This window comes from Vombatus ursinus, unplaced genomic scaffold, assembly GCF_900497805.2.
Source record: "Vombatus ursinus unplaced genomic scaffold, bare-nosed wombat genome assembly UNPS02011014.1, whole genome shotgun sequence".
NCBI classification, from domain to species: Eukaryota; Metazoa; Chordata; class Mammalia; order Diprotodontia; family Vombatidae; genus Vombatus; species Vombatus ursinus.
Genome location: NW_020950792.1, coordinates 928,055 through 944,050, shown reverse-complemented (window position 1 = coordinate 944,050; position 15,996 = coordinate 928,055). Strand labels below are relative to the sequence as shown.

General features: G+C 36.8%; 1 protein-coding gene and 1 pseudogene across 1 annotated transcript in view; both read left to right on the top strand.

Annotated features, from left to right (window-relative positions):
• The window catches only part of HS6ST3 (heparan sulfate 6-O-sulfotransferase 3), an 824,577-nt gene that overhangs the window by 214,330 nt on the left and 594,251 nt on the right, over nt 1–15,996 (top strand). The window lies entirely within an intron of this gene.
• On the top strand, nt 11,666–13,124 carry LOC114038410 (annotated as a pseudogene).

Here is a 15,996-nt window from a genome sequence, read left to right as displayed (position 1 = left end):
AAATGCTATCCACATCCAGATAAAGAACTGATGGATTCTAAATTTAGATCAAAGCATACTATTTTCCCTTACTTTTTTTGGGTGGTTTTTCCTTTTATTCTGTTTCTTCTTTCACAATTGAGACTAATATGGAAATATGTTTTATATTATTGCATGTATATAATCTGTATCAAATTTCTTATCATTTTAGGAAGAGGGGAGGGGAGGGAGGGAGGGTGAAAAATTTGGAACTCAAAATCTTGTAAAAATGAATGCTAAAACTGTCTTTAAATATAATTAAAAATACTATTTTTAAAAAGTCACTCTTCTTTAAAGATATAGCTTGGACACCATCTTCTGTGTGAAGCTTTTCATGATCCCCCAATTGCTATTGCTGTCCCTCTCAAATTACCTTGTATTTCATTTCTTTGTGTATGTGTATATGCACACACACACATATAAACTTTGTATTTATGTTGTATATATTTTTATATGTGCTTGTCTTCCCCATTAGACGGTAAGCTCACTGTGAGTAGATTGTTTCATTCCTTGTAGCACCTTCCACAGTGCCAGGCACATAATAGGTCTTAATAAAGACTTGCTGATTGATTGATTCCACATTATTGTCTACCTCCCTGGCTCAAGCTTGGCTGCCAATTCCACAGAATCATAACAGTAACACTGGAAGGGTCCTCAGAGGCCATCTTGTCCAATTCCCTTATTTTATAGGTAAGGAAACTTAGCCCTAAAGAAGTTAGGTACCTCAAATCCCTATATTCATTATGCCTCCAAGAACCTTTTAAACCCATTTCCTTTGATAAAATGTCCGGGTCATAATGAAATGTTGAGTTTGGGATTTCCTTTGAAACAGAGCCTGAATTAGTACAGGACAAATGGGCCTTTGTTCCCTGACATTAAGAGGCACTTTCTTCCCAGGGTGCATGTATCTTCTCAAGCAACCTAAGCCACTATGTGGAATAATAACTTCCTAGTCTCTACCCCCCTCCATAATCCATAAGATCTCATTGTTTCCTGCCCCTCTTTGGAGCTTCTTTTCCCCATCATCAACCCCTACAGTGCCCCCTCTACTTCCCTGGCTACACCTGTACTTATAGTCAAATTGTCTTCTGTTGCTATCCTTCCCCAACCCCCCCCCCAAAAAAAATAGTAATTTGGGCTACTGCCCAATATTCAATTGTATTTGCCTTAAACACTATAATTATTTTATAGATTTTTCCTGAAATGTTAATAAAATCTTATTTCAGTTGTTTGTATAACTAAAGGTTCACCATAAGTCCTCCTGTTAAACCTTTGTCTTTCCTCCTGATCTAAGGTTTTAAAAAAAGAAGAGGTGTATATTGTAGGAAGGGAAATGAAGGATCTTTTTTTTTTTCAACCAAAGACAAGGTTTATTAGAACATCCATCATATTGGGCAGACTCTTAAGGAGTCTGAACATTAGTAAACTATTGGCTAGATTATAAGAATCTGACCAGTGGCTAGATTTTAAGAATCCCAGCATCTTAATGGAGACAAAATGGACCTTATATACAGAAAGCCTGTAGGAGGGATCTAGGAGTGGCCAAGTAGTTTGGGGTGATGTGAGGAGGGGCCTAAGGAGATCTGGATGGGAGTGGCCAGTAAGCTGGGGTGAACAGAACTCCTGGGACCTGGACAATGGAGCCTAGCTAGGATTAAGTGTGGGAAATGGCCAGGGGCCATAGGAAGGTAAGACAATGGAGGGGAGATTGGGTGTAGCCAGAATGAAAGGCCAGTTGATGGGATTATAGCCTCAGGTGAACTCCCGAGATTTGGCCATGTGTGAAAGTCCAGGGTTTTTCCTTTCTGGGGCCCAGATCTCAACCCCATCATTCCCCCCTCAAACAAATGAGGCCCAAATTCTTTTGGAGTAAGGGTCGAAGGTCTCAGCTTCTGAAACTTCTTCCTGCTGGCAAGGGGCTGGGCATAGAGTTATCCATGCCTTGAGGGGGTCCCAAAGAGGAGGTTGACTGGAACCTAGCATAGGCTGCATCCAGGGAACAATGTGGGGACATTGGCTAGTACTACTGTTTGCGACCAACTGTAGGTGAATGGCCCATAGTCTGGAAGACATAAATCTGACAGAAAAAACTGCAGGGCACAGATATAAAATAGGGACTAGATTTAGGGCCCAACTTTGAGAGGATAAAACATCCTTAACTCTGTTTGGATTCAGATAATTCAGTTTTCCAACCATGCAGTATCAAATTCACCTCATAGCCAGACTCAGGAATAGCCAGGTGGGTAACATTCCCTTTCAAAGGAACATAATGGGGAAACTGAGCCAGGAGGATCCCATCTTAGACTGAGGCTAAAATTGTCCTCTCAGCTTTTCCCAGTGCTGACTTCCCACCAGTACCACTTTCTCTGAGTAGCTTGTGGCATTTCTCTCAGATGGATGATTGATTATCGATGGATTATGACCCATCAGACAACTCAAAATAAAATCCTATGAGCTTTTACCTCAAACACCAAGTTTTACTAATCACAGCTTAGGAAAATCTTTTCCAGGATTTACATCTCAAACTTAAATTTGTCCTAGTGTAAAAAGCCAATCATTAGAGATTTCTATACACTTGCAAATTCTCAGCAAGTCATACATAACCAAACAAGCTTTTTGACTAGTTTACACATTAAAACAATAACCAACAATAGCTAAATTATTTTTGTGGTAACCAAATTATGAAAAGTTGCTTGACATAACTGATACAGAAAGTTCGCCAATTTGAAACTTGAAACTAACCAGTTACCAATCAAGTGACTTCACTTTTGTTAAATGCACTTCCAAATGACTTTACAGGGAGAATCAACATCTCATCATTAACAGTTAAAACTACAAATTTAAAAGAGTGTGCTTACCCAAGTTTGGAGGCCAGCTTCATTACCTTGAACAGGATGTGCTGAACCTGGGTGAGACTTCCAGGCAAAGGTTGCCCTAGGTTCCAAGGCCATTGCCTGTGGGGCCCACACTGTAGTAGCTGCCCCTCCCCTCTCCTTCCTTTCCCAGGTGGAGGAGGGTGAAATCAAAGGTGAGGGGTAAAGGGTAAAACTCTCTTCTCCTACAAGAGGGGTTAACAGATACTCTCTTGACTCAAGGGAAGGGAGTGACCAGGGTCGTAAGGAGGAGTTTCAAAACTCCTTAATGATCAATCACAAAACCTCCAAAATCTGCCAAGATATTTTTAGTTGTTCTAACTTTCCCCTGTAACCTCTATGAAGGAGGATTCAGTGGTGTAGAGGGAAGGGAGAAAGTAAGCCTCAGGGAACCAAAAAGCAACTGCAGTTTTCCCCAATTCCCTAGGGCTGAGGGAATTAACAGAATTGAGCACACACTTCCAGATAGGGCATCTGTCCTTGTCATCTCTGCTGCGGAAGGTGTACCCAGGTCCATGGCCTTGAACCAACCCAGTGGACCGAGAGCCTGAGAGTGTCAGGCCGAGTGAGAGACAGCTTCATAACTGTCTGCCTGAAAAGCATCTCCAAGCCTTGATGCTTGGAGACCGACCCTGACTGCATAGTAAGAAAGGAGGGAGGAGAGGCTTACATACCTTCTAGTCTCGGCTGGAGACGAACTTGGGGTTAGGCAGTTTCCCCATATGGGCCACCAAAATGATGCAGTTTAGAGGTTTGGTTCAATTTCAATTAGTTTTTTACTTGATTCTCCAGGATTCTCTAAGTATATCATCATATCATCTGCAAAGAGTGATAGCTTTGTTTCTTATTTGCCTATTCTAATACCTTCAATTTCTTTTTCTTCTCTTATTGCTAATGTTTCCAGTATGATATTAAACAACAGTAGTGATAATGGACTCCTTTTTTCACCCCTGATCTTATTGGGAATGCTTCTAGCTTGTACCCATTACATATGATGCTTGCTGAAGGTTTTAGGTAGATGCTATTTATCATTTTAAGGAAGACTCCATTTATTTCTATGCTCTCTTTTTTAATAGGAACATAGGTGTTGAATTTTGTCAAAAGTTTTTTTCTGCATCTATTGAGATGATCATGTGGTTTCTGTTAGTTTTGTTGTTGATATCATCAATTATGCTGATAGTTTTCCTAATATTGAACCAGTCCTGCATTCCTGGTATAAATCCTACCTGATCATAGTGTATTATTCTCATGATAAGTTGCTGTAATCAATTTGCTAGTATTTTATTCAAAATTTCTGCATCTATATTCATTAGGAAAATTGGTCTATAATTTTCTTTCTATTTTGACTCTTCCCAGTTTAGGTATCAGTACCATATTTGTACCACAAAAAGAATTTGGTAAGACTCCTTCTTCAGCTATTTCCCCAAATAGTCTATATAGTATTGGAATTAATTTTTCTTTAAATGTTTTATAGAATTAGCTTGTAAATCCATCTGGCCCTGGAGATTTTTTCCTAGGAAGTTCATCAGCTTGTTCAATTTATTTTTCTGAGATGGGGTTATTTAAGTATTTTACTTCCTCTTCTGTTAATCTGGGCAATTTACATTTTTTTGTAAATATTTATCCATTTCATATATCCATTTCCATTAATTAGAATAAATTCTTATTAATTTATCCCCCAGTATTTCAGAACTTCTAATTATCTACCTTGGTTGGGCCAAAGTCCAACTTTGTTCTGGTTGTTTATAAAGAAAGAGTCAGCTAGCTCAATTATAGCGTGTATAAAATTGTAGGGGACAGACTTTAACTATCTTAAAAGACCAAGCAGTTTGAAGTTGTAAAAACTTTATAATACCAATTAATAATTCACATAACAATGTCTCATCCTTTCCTTAAATCAGTAGAAAATCTATTTGGAAACATTTTGTGTAGGTGTTTCTCTCTATATATTTGAAAACCATATTTATTTTCAACTATATTATACTTCAAAATGACCTCTTTTTTTTGGAATTGATTAGATTTTGATAGATTAGGGAGCAAGGAAACTTAAACCTAAATTTAAGTATTTGGATTTTCTTACAATTAAAGTATTTGAATTTTCTTACAATTAAAAGTAAGTGGGGCAGTTAGGTGGCACCTCAAAACTATGTCATGTTACTCTCAAAAACACTTTAACTGAAGTGTACTCCCTGTAGTACCTTTCTGAAGGGCAAGAAAAGGTAACCTGAGCAGCAGTCCTAGAGAAACGTAAATGAAGGAACCAGAGCTTCTCATGCCTGATGGGAGATTTCCCTTTTATACTCTTGCTTGGTGTCCTAGCTGAAAGTTGGTATTAGCACTGTTCTCATCAAAGGAAGGATCACCAGGTTGTTGATCAGTGCTCTAATCCAAATAGCCCTCTTTCCCCAGACTCCCCTCTGAATTCCAGGTTCTTGTACTGAGGAGAAAAGCACAACTGAGTTTCTCTTTTCCAATCAGCAGTGAACTCATGGCTACTACTTTATGGTCTATGGGAAATGGCTGAACCAGGTAGACATGAAGTTGGCACCAAACAAAGGTGGATGGCTACCTCAAGGACTCATGCCAAATGGGAGATTAGGTTGGAGAGATAAACTGTTAATATCCGTAAATCCAAGGGCCTATTCTAGCTTCCAAGAATCAAATATTTCTGAATTAGTTGAATGCCAGTAAGGGCTCTAACAGGTAGAATAGAAGTCAGCTTCACTGATGGGGTGGGAGTGGGTATTAGTAGCCCTCCATGTTACTTCCAATACAGATCCAAACACCAGTTTCTTCCATTTCTTCACCTATGGGTCAAAACATATAATGGAACCACCAGAGCCCAGGAGTAGATGTCAAATTACCATAAAGGTATTCTTAAACTTGCTATAGCCTCAGTTTTATTCTTAAAATTTCACTGAAAGGTAAAGATTTCCATACATTTTTACAAGTAGACCCATTCTCTCACTGTGGATGACTACTGACAATGACTCTGTTTTGCAACAGAAGCTGGGGAATCTTTCATCTTCTTGGTCATGGTGAGGATGAAATGTGTTCATCAACCCAGGAGGTCCTGGAATTTCTCCAGTTCACTGGTCAGAAGGGCCTGTGCCTGGGCCAAAGGTACATGGTAGCACCCAATGCACTGATGAACCTCCTGCATGGTGGCCTGGGTATCCTCACAACATTATATTTCCTCCATTATAACCTATTGAAAATATGTGTTTGTTTGTTTTTTTATAGGTTTTAATCTTATTTAGGTTAACTTTGAAAAAAAATTCTTGAACAGTTTTTGCCTATTCAGTATAGCATATCATCAGTATAACAGCAATTGTATCTTATATGTGTTTCAATAAATACTAAGTTTGGTTGTTATATGCCATCAGTTTTTTGAGTGTGCTGGTAAGATGAGCTGATTTATTGTCTATTAGAGGTAAACCACAGTTTCTTGGTCTGTTTCCTAAAAACTTTTATTAACATTATCAATGTCTCTATATACTTTACTCTGAATTCAACCTGTATTCTAACAGAATCTTTGAGCAAAAACTTTTAAAACCAAAATGTAATTATTTCTGATGGCCAAATCCAGATGCAAACTATAAATATCCCCCAGACTCTTCATTTCCTCAAGTACAAAAGAATAATGATGATAATGATGATGACAATAAAATAATAGGTTCTTTAAGCCATAAGCTATCTATCTATATCTATCTATACATATACACACATATATATGTAATATTTCTTTAAAAATAAGTGCAGATGAGCAAAGTTGATTCCCAAGGTATAGCAGAGTTATGATTATTGATCCAAGGGCGAGGGACAAGGACAGAACCCCCTGGTTCTGGGTATGAGCAGAAAAGGAATGATAGATACTCTGAGAGTTAGAGGAAAAACTTGATCAAGACCTCTTAGCTGTTGTAGCTGTTAGTTGTGGCAAACAAACGAGGCTTTATTGTTAATTTGAGAAGTAATGTTGTCTATTTCCAGCACGGATTGGACTCTGGGGTAAATTTCTGTATAGGGAGAGATGAGGGAACATCCTTGCATAAAGAATATTTTTCTAAAGAGAAATGATTGATTTGGATTTATATTCATAATGATGTTTTTGATAAAAGCATTAATAAATCTGTCAGGTGAGTAAGATACATTTTATTCAAAATAAATTGCATTCCTTAAAAAAAACTTCTTGATGTAACAATGTGAAAAATAGCTGAAATGCTCCTTTCTTGATTAAACATTTTCTTAATAACTCAGAAATTGTTACTAGAAGAGCTACAGCGTGCATTTTAAAGCAATGATTTATTTTGATACTTTTATATATTAATTTTTCAGATACATCTGACAGCAATGATAATTTGTTTAATTACTATAGTTAATTGAAGCAAGTGACCTTCCTTTAATTCAAAAATTAACTGTAAATATTAGGTAATTTTTTTTTTTTGGCTATTGTAGTAGAAGAAAAATAGCTACTGAACAACAGACATTTAGGTTTCAACTATTTTCTTTAATTAAAACAAAAAACTCATCTTCTAGATATTTTTATTCTCTAACGATTTCATATAATTATTTTGAGACAAATACATCTTTTGAATTCTTAGCTATTTGAGTTAAAAATACGATATATTTTAATTTTTCATTTTTAAAATGTTATTTTTAGCTCTGAGTTCTCTCTCTCCCATCTTCATCCATTGAGAAGGCAAGAAAAACAAAACTTCTAACAAATATGTGTTGTCAAGTAAAATAAATTCCCTCATTAGCCATGTTATAATGTCTAATTTAAAAAAAAAGAAAATCAATTACTTCTTTCTTTTAGGTCAATATGAAAGATTCAAAACATTAGATTATGTAGGTAAAGACTATTGTCTGAAGCTTAAGACGTTGTCTTCTCTTCTTCCCTATATTCCTATAAAAGAAATGAGACATGTCATATAAATAATTATGAAAATGGAAATAGTATTTAATCATTTCCTATTTTCTTATATCTTGAAATCTCCTTGGTCTTTTTGCTAGATGTTCATTCATGTCATGTATACTGTGGTATACCCTGAGATTATCTCTTGGGCCCTTTTCTCTCTTCAATCTGTACCTTGTCACTTCCTGTCACTTGATGATCTCATCAATTTCCATGGGTTCAATTATCATGTCAATACAGGTGATTCCCATATTTACATATCTAGCCTTTAACTTAAAAAGGCCAAGGTCTCCCACTGTATCTGGGGTCATCTCCAGTCATTCTGACCTAAGTCTTGCCACTGGACTCAGATGATTTTGGAGGAGAGAGTGAAGTTGATGTTTTTGCACAGTGCTGCCTCACTTCAATTCAACTCACTTCCAAGTCAAGACATCACCCTTCTGATGTCATTGGTCCTCTTCAAGAATGAAGGTCAAACAACAGTCTGTGACTAGTGGTAGATGCCTGGGAACCCAAATGGCCAATCACAATTGGGCAATGTTGTTCCTTCCTTCTTACCTTCCTTCCTTTATACCTTTCTTTCTTTTTTCCTTTCTTTCTTTTTTCCTTCCTACCTTTCTTCTTTCCTTCCTTCCTTCTTTCCTTCCTTCCTTCCTTCCTTTCTTCCTTCCTTCCTTCCTTCCTTCCTTCCATCCACATGGAGAATCATACCCTTACATGTGGGTGCTCTGCCCAGGGGAATATAAATTCTGATCACTTAAACCTCTCAAGATATCTTGGGCTTTGGGGGGCTACACTTTTTTCTCTTCCCTACTTATTTACTCTATCATTTTTTAAGTGGGATAATTAACTTTTTTATTTTATTTTATGATTTCTTGAAATAGATCTCTGGAAAACTAGGCTTTGATAAAAACCCATTGGGATTCAAAAGGAGCTACCCGAATATGCTTTAAACCCAAATCACTCTGGTTGTCCTTGATTGGCCAATAATAGGTCCCAGCCCAAGCCTCACTTGGCCATTGTTTGGGTTTTGATGGTTCAGAGTGAGTATAAATAGCAATGGTTTCTGTTCTAGCCAGAAACCCTGAGGGTCTTCCCCTCCCAGATTGATTTTTTGTTTTGAGTAGGCAAACTAGGCCATCTTTTGCCTCATTTCTTACCTAGTCTTAAATCACAGAATGGGTGTTACCTCAGACAAACTGAGACCTGGAAAAGGCCTTAGCTTCCAAAGGCCAAGGTCTCCTATTGCATATGGGATAATTTCCAGTCCTTCTGACCTGAGTCTTGTCGCCTGACTCAGCTGACTCTGGAGGAGAGGGTGAGGCTAATGGTTTTGCAAAGTCCTGCCTCACTTATATCCAGTTCACTTGCAAATCAAGATATCACATCAGCAATAGCCACAACAAACAACAACAACAACAACAACAACAACATCCAGCCCTGGTCTCTAGAGGGGTGATAGGGGTCTTCAATTATCCAGGTATCTGTTGGAGTACTATTTCCGACAAAAGCAGAGCAAGTTATAAATTCTTCATTTGCCCTAATGATAATTTGGGAGAAGGGACAAGGGACATTCCTTTCTTGACCTGATTTTGACCAACAAGGAGAAACTGATTTGCTGAAATAGAAATGATGTCCACCTCAGAGGGAAGGGACTAATTGACTTCTAATTGACTTCATGTTAGAGGAGGAGAAAAACACCTGATAGGTACACTTGATTTTAGGAGAGTGGATTTCAAAGAGTTCAGGCAAAGGATAGATGATTTAAAATTATACAATGAAAATTAACCCAAGAGGGAGCGGAAAACTCTTAAGACACACATTTTGAAGACCAAAGAGAAACTATAACAGTGAGGAAGAAAAGGGGAACTGCCTGAAGACACATGGATATGGGAATGCAAAGAATTCATCAAACAACTTAGATTTTAAAAGAATATGTATAGAAAATAGATAGCGGGAAAAGTAGTGGAAATTGAACATAAAAGAATGGTTAACCAGATGTGCTAAAGCTCAAAGTGAGTTGAAGTTTTTAAGGAATACTAAGGACATAATAAAATATTTTTCAAGCAATAATGGGAAAAGAGGATATAAAAAAGATAATGGCTGCTCTTTATTTTAAATTATGGAACAGTTGTAATAAAGGATGTGAAGAAATTAGAACTCCTGAACTCTTATTTTTCTTTTGTTTTCAATGACACAAATAATGATCTTTGGGCTGAGAAAATGAGAACAAAAATAGTTAACAGGAAATTGAAGTCCTAGATGATAGTAATCGAACACTTGGCTGGTTTCAAAACTTTCAGGTCACCAAACCTAGATAAGCAATGTGCCAGAATACTCATGAAAATGGTCAATGCTATTTTTGGGTCACTGTCATTAATCTCTGGAAGCTCATGGAGAAAGGGAGGGATGCTGCAAGACTGGAAAAGGGCAAGTAGTCCATTTTTTTTTAAAAAGTAAAAAGGTTCAAAAGTGTAAAATATAGAAAATAGAGCTTGACTTTGATTTCTGGGGAAAAATCATGATTGGATTATTAACGGATTACGTCTAAGTCTTTAGAATGGCTGTTAACACTTAGAGCTTATCTGGGTTCATCAAGGAAAGACACACAAGACTAAATTAATTTCATTTTTTACATATTAATATTAGAATGATAGAACAGGGGAATGCTATAGACAGCATATCTAGGGTTCTCCAAAGCATTCAACAGTTTAAATTCTATCATTTAGACAATATGGAGAGATATAAGCTCTTTTCTAATTATATGTTAAAAATTAATTGAGTGATCTGACACAGAGTAGGCATTAATAGGTCAATGTCAAGTGAAGTAAGGTCTCTAATAGGCTGGCTCAGGAATGTTTTCAGGGTGGGTGTTGTAGTGAGGTTGGGAAAGAAGGTCTTAGGTTCAGTAACAACTGGTTGGGAGATTGGGTAAGGCTTCAAGATCTCTTAATATATCTTAATTTTCTTGTTGAGCTCTGATAATATACATAGTATTTAGATTAGTATAATTAATTTACTTGGGATTTCATAGAAAAACAGGGCTAAAATCATTAGAGGTTAAATAGCTTATTGCTTGGTCTCCAGGCAGAACTTTCATTATTTCATACAGCCAGTTATTTATCTCAATGGTAAATATCATTTGGTGAAAGTGTTTTCATGACCACTTCTTTTTAACCTATTCTAGTATTATCAGGTTCTTATTCTCATATTTTTTCCTGTTCAACTTACCTTTCTGTTGGAATATAAGGCATTTTTCTCTTAATATTTAAGAGATAAATTCAAAAGGCGGATACAGTATAGCAGGGCATTCCTATCCTCTGAGTCACCTAGGCTTACAACCTTGGTGGGAAGAGAATTGAGGTAGGGAGACTAATTAGAAGACATTTACATTATTGATTAGAGAAATGCAAATTAAAACAACCTGGAGATATCATTTTACGTCTATCAGATTGGCTAAAATGATTGGAGGGGAAAGTGACAAATGTTGGAGGGGATGTGGAACAATTGAGACATTAATTCATTGTTGATGTAATTGTGAGCTGATCTAACCATTTTGGAGAGCAATCTGGAATTATGCCCAAAGAGTTATTAAACTGCCTATACTCTTTGACCCAGCAATACCACTAATAGGTCTATTTCCAAAGATGATTAGGGAAAAAGGAAAACAATCTGTGTGTTCTAAAATGTTTATAGCAGCTCTCTTTGTGGTGGCAAAGAACTGGAAATTGCAGGGATGCCTGTCAATGAGGAATGGCTGAACAAGTTGTGGTATAGCCTTATGATGAAATATTGCTATGCTATAAGGAATGATGAGCTCAATGATCTTAGAAAAACATCGAAAGACTTGCACAAAATAATGAAGAGTGAAATGAGCAGAACCAAGAGAGCTTTGTATACGGTAACAGCAATATCATTTTAAGAATGACTTTGAGAGAATAATTGATTTTCACTATTGTAAATATCCAAACTAACTATAAAGGACACATGAAGAAAGGCACTATCTACACCCAGAGAAAGAACTGATGAATAGCAGGATGTATAGAATAATTTTACACACACACACACACACACACACACACACACACACACACACACACACACCTATTTGTGTGAAATGGTAGCCATCTCTGAGGCGGAGGGGGGAGAGAAGAAAAAAAAGAAGAAAAAAAGAAATTTATATAACTTTCTTATGTATTTAAAAGGAATAGCCAGTTGTACATAGTGAATTTATGGCTTTATGTGCAATCATCCTTTTCATTGTACTATATTATGGAAATTCTTGTTTTATCCCATAAATTAAAAAAAAAGTAAATACCCTTTTGGTCCAAACTGTAGCAAGGGGCTGTGCAGGAAGCAATGAGTTCCCCAGCTTTCGGCCCTCTCTCACTGGCTTTCTTTCATCAACTCCAACACCTTCTCCCTCTGTAACGGTGATGGAAAAGGCCATCTCCTTTGCTGTGGACTTCCTGGTTGGTGGCATCCTTGCTGCTATCTCCAAGACTGCTGTGGCTTCCATTGAGAGAGTTAAGCTACTATTGCAGGTGCAGCATACAAGTAAACAAATTGCTGCAGATAAGCAGTAGAAAGGCATAATGGAGTGTATAGTCTGAATACCAAAGGAACTAGGGGTGCTTTCCTTCTGGCAAGGTAACTTAGGAAATGTCATCAGATATTTCCCCACCCAGGCCATTAAATTTGTCTTTAAGGATAAGCATAAGTGAGTGTTTTTGGGAGGAGTGGACAAGCACACAGAGTTTTGGAGGTATTTTGCCGGCAATCTTGCCTCCAGTAGTACAACTGGAGCCACTTCTGTCTGCTTTGTCTACCCCTTGGATTTAGCAAGAAACCACTTGGCAGCCGATGTTGGGAAATCTGGCACTAAAAGAGAATTCAAAGGTCTGGGAGATTGCCTTGTGAAAATTACCAAGTCTGATGGAATTCGTGGCTTGTATCAAGATTTCAATGTCTCAGTGCAGGGTATCATTATCTATATTGTAATCTATCATACAGTAAAAGGTATGCTCCCAGATCCAAAGAACACTCACATGGTGATAAGTTGGATGATCGCGCAAACAGTAACTGCTGTAGCAGGTGTGGTCTCCTATCCCTTTGATACAGTAAGGTGACGAATGATGATGTAGTCTGAGCACAAAGGAGCTGATATCATGAACACTGGGACAATTGACTGCTGGAGGCAGATTGCTAAAGATGAGGGTGGCAAAGGTTTCTTCAGGGGTGCCTGGTCCAATATTCTTAGAGGCATGGGTAGAGCTTTCATGCTTGTCCTGTATGATGAATTGAAGAAAGTAATCTAAGTATATCCTAACTAAAAAAGCAACCAATGAACATAGATTGTGTAGAATCCTTAACCATACTTAGCATTTTGGACCACTGACTTTCAAGAAATTCCTGTTGTCTTTTTATCCAGGCCAGATCATGTTTGTAGGGGAGCCAGGAAAAGCTCTTAGAAAAAGGGACTCGTGATTCATTATTCACACAGTGGAACTGATGATGATTCAGTATATTGATTCTATTGGTTTTTGGGGAAATAACAGTTACTGTGGGTCCAAGGAGGCAGATCAAGTTAGACTATCTAGTTTAAATGCTCATTTGTAGGACCATACATTAGTGTTTAAGTATTTATTTTAAAAAATCATGTCTCACATCTGTACCTAGGCACTATATATACTATTTTGCACAGCTGACTATTTGGCAGTTATGATGATCTGTGTTGGGCATTCTGCTGTAAAACAATAAATACACAGAAGACCAAAAAAGTAAATAAATAATATTTTTTTAAAAAGAAGGCAATTACAATAGACCAGGTGAGAGATGATGAAAGCTTGAACTATAAGGTGGTACCTATGTGAATAGACAAAAGACATATACAAGTGGTGTTGTAAAGGTAGAAATAACAAGATTGGAGGTGACTTCAAAGATGGTAGTGCCCTGCCCATACTGAAATTGGTCACAGTTATACTGTAATAGGATTAACCTGATGAGATGGTAAAAGAATGGATGTAAGTTATATTTATGGTAGAAGTGTGTGGGAACCATAGTTTGCTACTTGGGAGTAGGGTCATATATATGTGTGTGCACCTATACACAAATATGGATTTTCAAATTAAATACCTAAATTTTTTAGCCCCCAATACCATGGCATTACAAGCCCCCCCAACAACTCAAAAATGAAACAAAGAAAGCACTCTTAATCTTTAGATGCAATAATTTTTATTAAGATAAAGATTCAGAGTGGTTTAATTTATTTTGTTTTTATAATACTGTGATTTTACAGGCTATAAATTTTAGTTAATAAAAATTCAGATGTTAATAAAAGTGCATTTATTGTGAGTCTGGAACAAGTATGTTTTTTATAAATGTCCCACAGAATTGAGGTACATAACTGAAACAAAGACAGATTCTTAATGATATTGCTATAAAACTCTATAATTTTGATTTTTCTTTTCTCAGTGTTATGTGTAGAATATCAATTATTTTAAAACTCCCCAGCATGAAACAAAAAAAAGATTTTTAATATTCAGCTATTTCTACTACACAGCATGCAGTTAAAATCTAGTCATTACTAACAGTCACAAAATGGTTATCAATGAATAGTCTTTAATCTCCAGCTGTTTAACCAGATGCTCACAGCTGGTTATATGTACACTTTGATAGGTCACATGTAGCAAAGTACAAGCCCTTTCATTTAAACCTTACTAATTTGATAAATATGAATATCTCAAGGTTTTATATTTTCCTCTTGATAAGCTTATCATCAAAATAACGAGAACATTAACATTTATTCAATTCTAGATAGTCTATATTGCTTATGAAGGAAAATTACATTTACTTCACTAAATACTGGTACAACCTATTACCACAATTCTCCAAATTTTTACTAGAGATGGACTTTTCCCTCTTTTGAAAGTGACATTGTGATGTAGAAGTGATTGCTGAGGAAAAGCAATCTCTTAGTGTAAAACAATAGATTGAGCTACAAATCTTTGGGCTTTAAGGATAAGTGTTGTCCCAATGGAATAATCCTTGCCTCCTTGCAGATGTTGTGCTCTTCTTAAAAAAATAGTGCTGATCCGGATACAGATGTTCCTGCATTGACTGAGCCTTTGATTAACCTTTTATGTAGTATCTGCCTACAGAAACCTGGATTAGTTTGTTCCCATGTGTCTTATTAAAAGCCTGTCAGGTTTTATTGAACATTTTGTTTATGCTTTTTATTTATTTATTTTTTGCTCTACAGACAGTTTTGTGAAAAACAAACATGGACATCCTCTAACAAGATTGTCTAGTTGGGTGTCTGATGCCAGCTGCTGATATTAGTTGGAAATGGTAGATACCTTGTGGTTTGGTTAGTTGATTAACAATAAAGAATGAATCTAGTTACAAAAACAAGTGCTATGTTATGTAAACAAATACACTAGATTTAATCCATTCATTTGAAGACTTGTTAATAGAATTCTCAAATTCTGGCCTCAGGTTTGGTTTTCTTTTGTCAACTGTTGTTCTGCAGGTTTTAAATACCTGGTTTGCCAGTGGGCCCTATCTCTGTGTACAGTGTTACCATTTATATTATGCTGTCTTTTAAGACATTTCACTGTTGGTTATGTAGCCTTTTTATCAATCAGTTTAAATTGAGAAAGCCTGCTTTTTCTATGAGGATGGAACATTTGCCTTCTTGTGTATCTCATTTAACTTCACAATTATTGGACTTTTGATTTCATCGTGTGACTAATGAAAATTCCTTACAAGTGAATATTGAGATCTTGCTAGGTAAAGGAGAATTTGAGGTCAGCTATTCCACTTTTATGTAATTCTAATTTTTAGGAAAAAATCCTCATGTTGAGCCTTTTGGCAGCTCCCACCTGATTCTGTTCTCTAGTTTACTATGGTGCTTGAAAATGGAAGAGGAAAGAATTTTTATACTGGAGAATAGCATTGAGAATGAGAACAGGAGGGAGGTGGATATGAGCAAGGAGACTTCCTGCCTGATAATTGTGGAAGGCTGTGTGCTAATTCCAGGGTGGCTAGGTGGTGTAGTGGGTAGAGCTTGGGACCTGGAATCAGGAAGACTCATATTCCTGAGTTCAAATCTGTCCTAAACACTTACTAGTTGTATGCCCATGGTCTCTTACACACACACACACACACACACACACACACACACACACA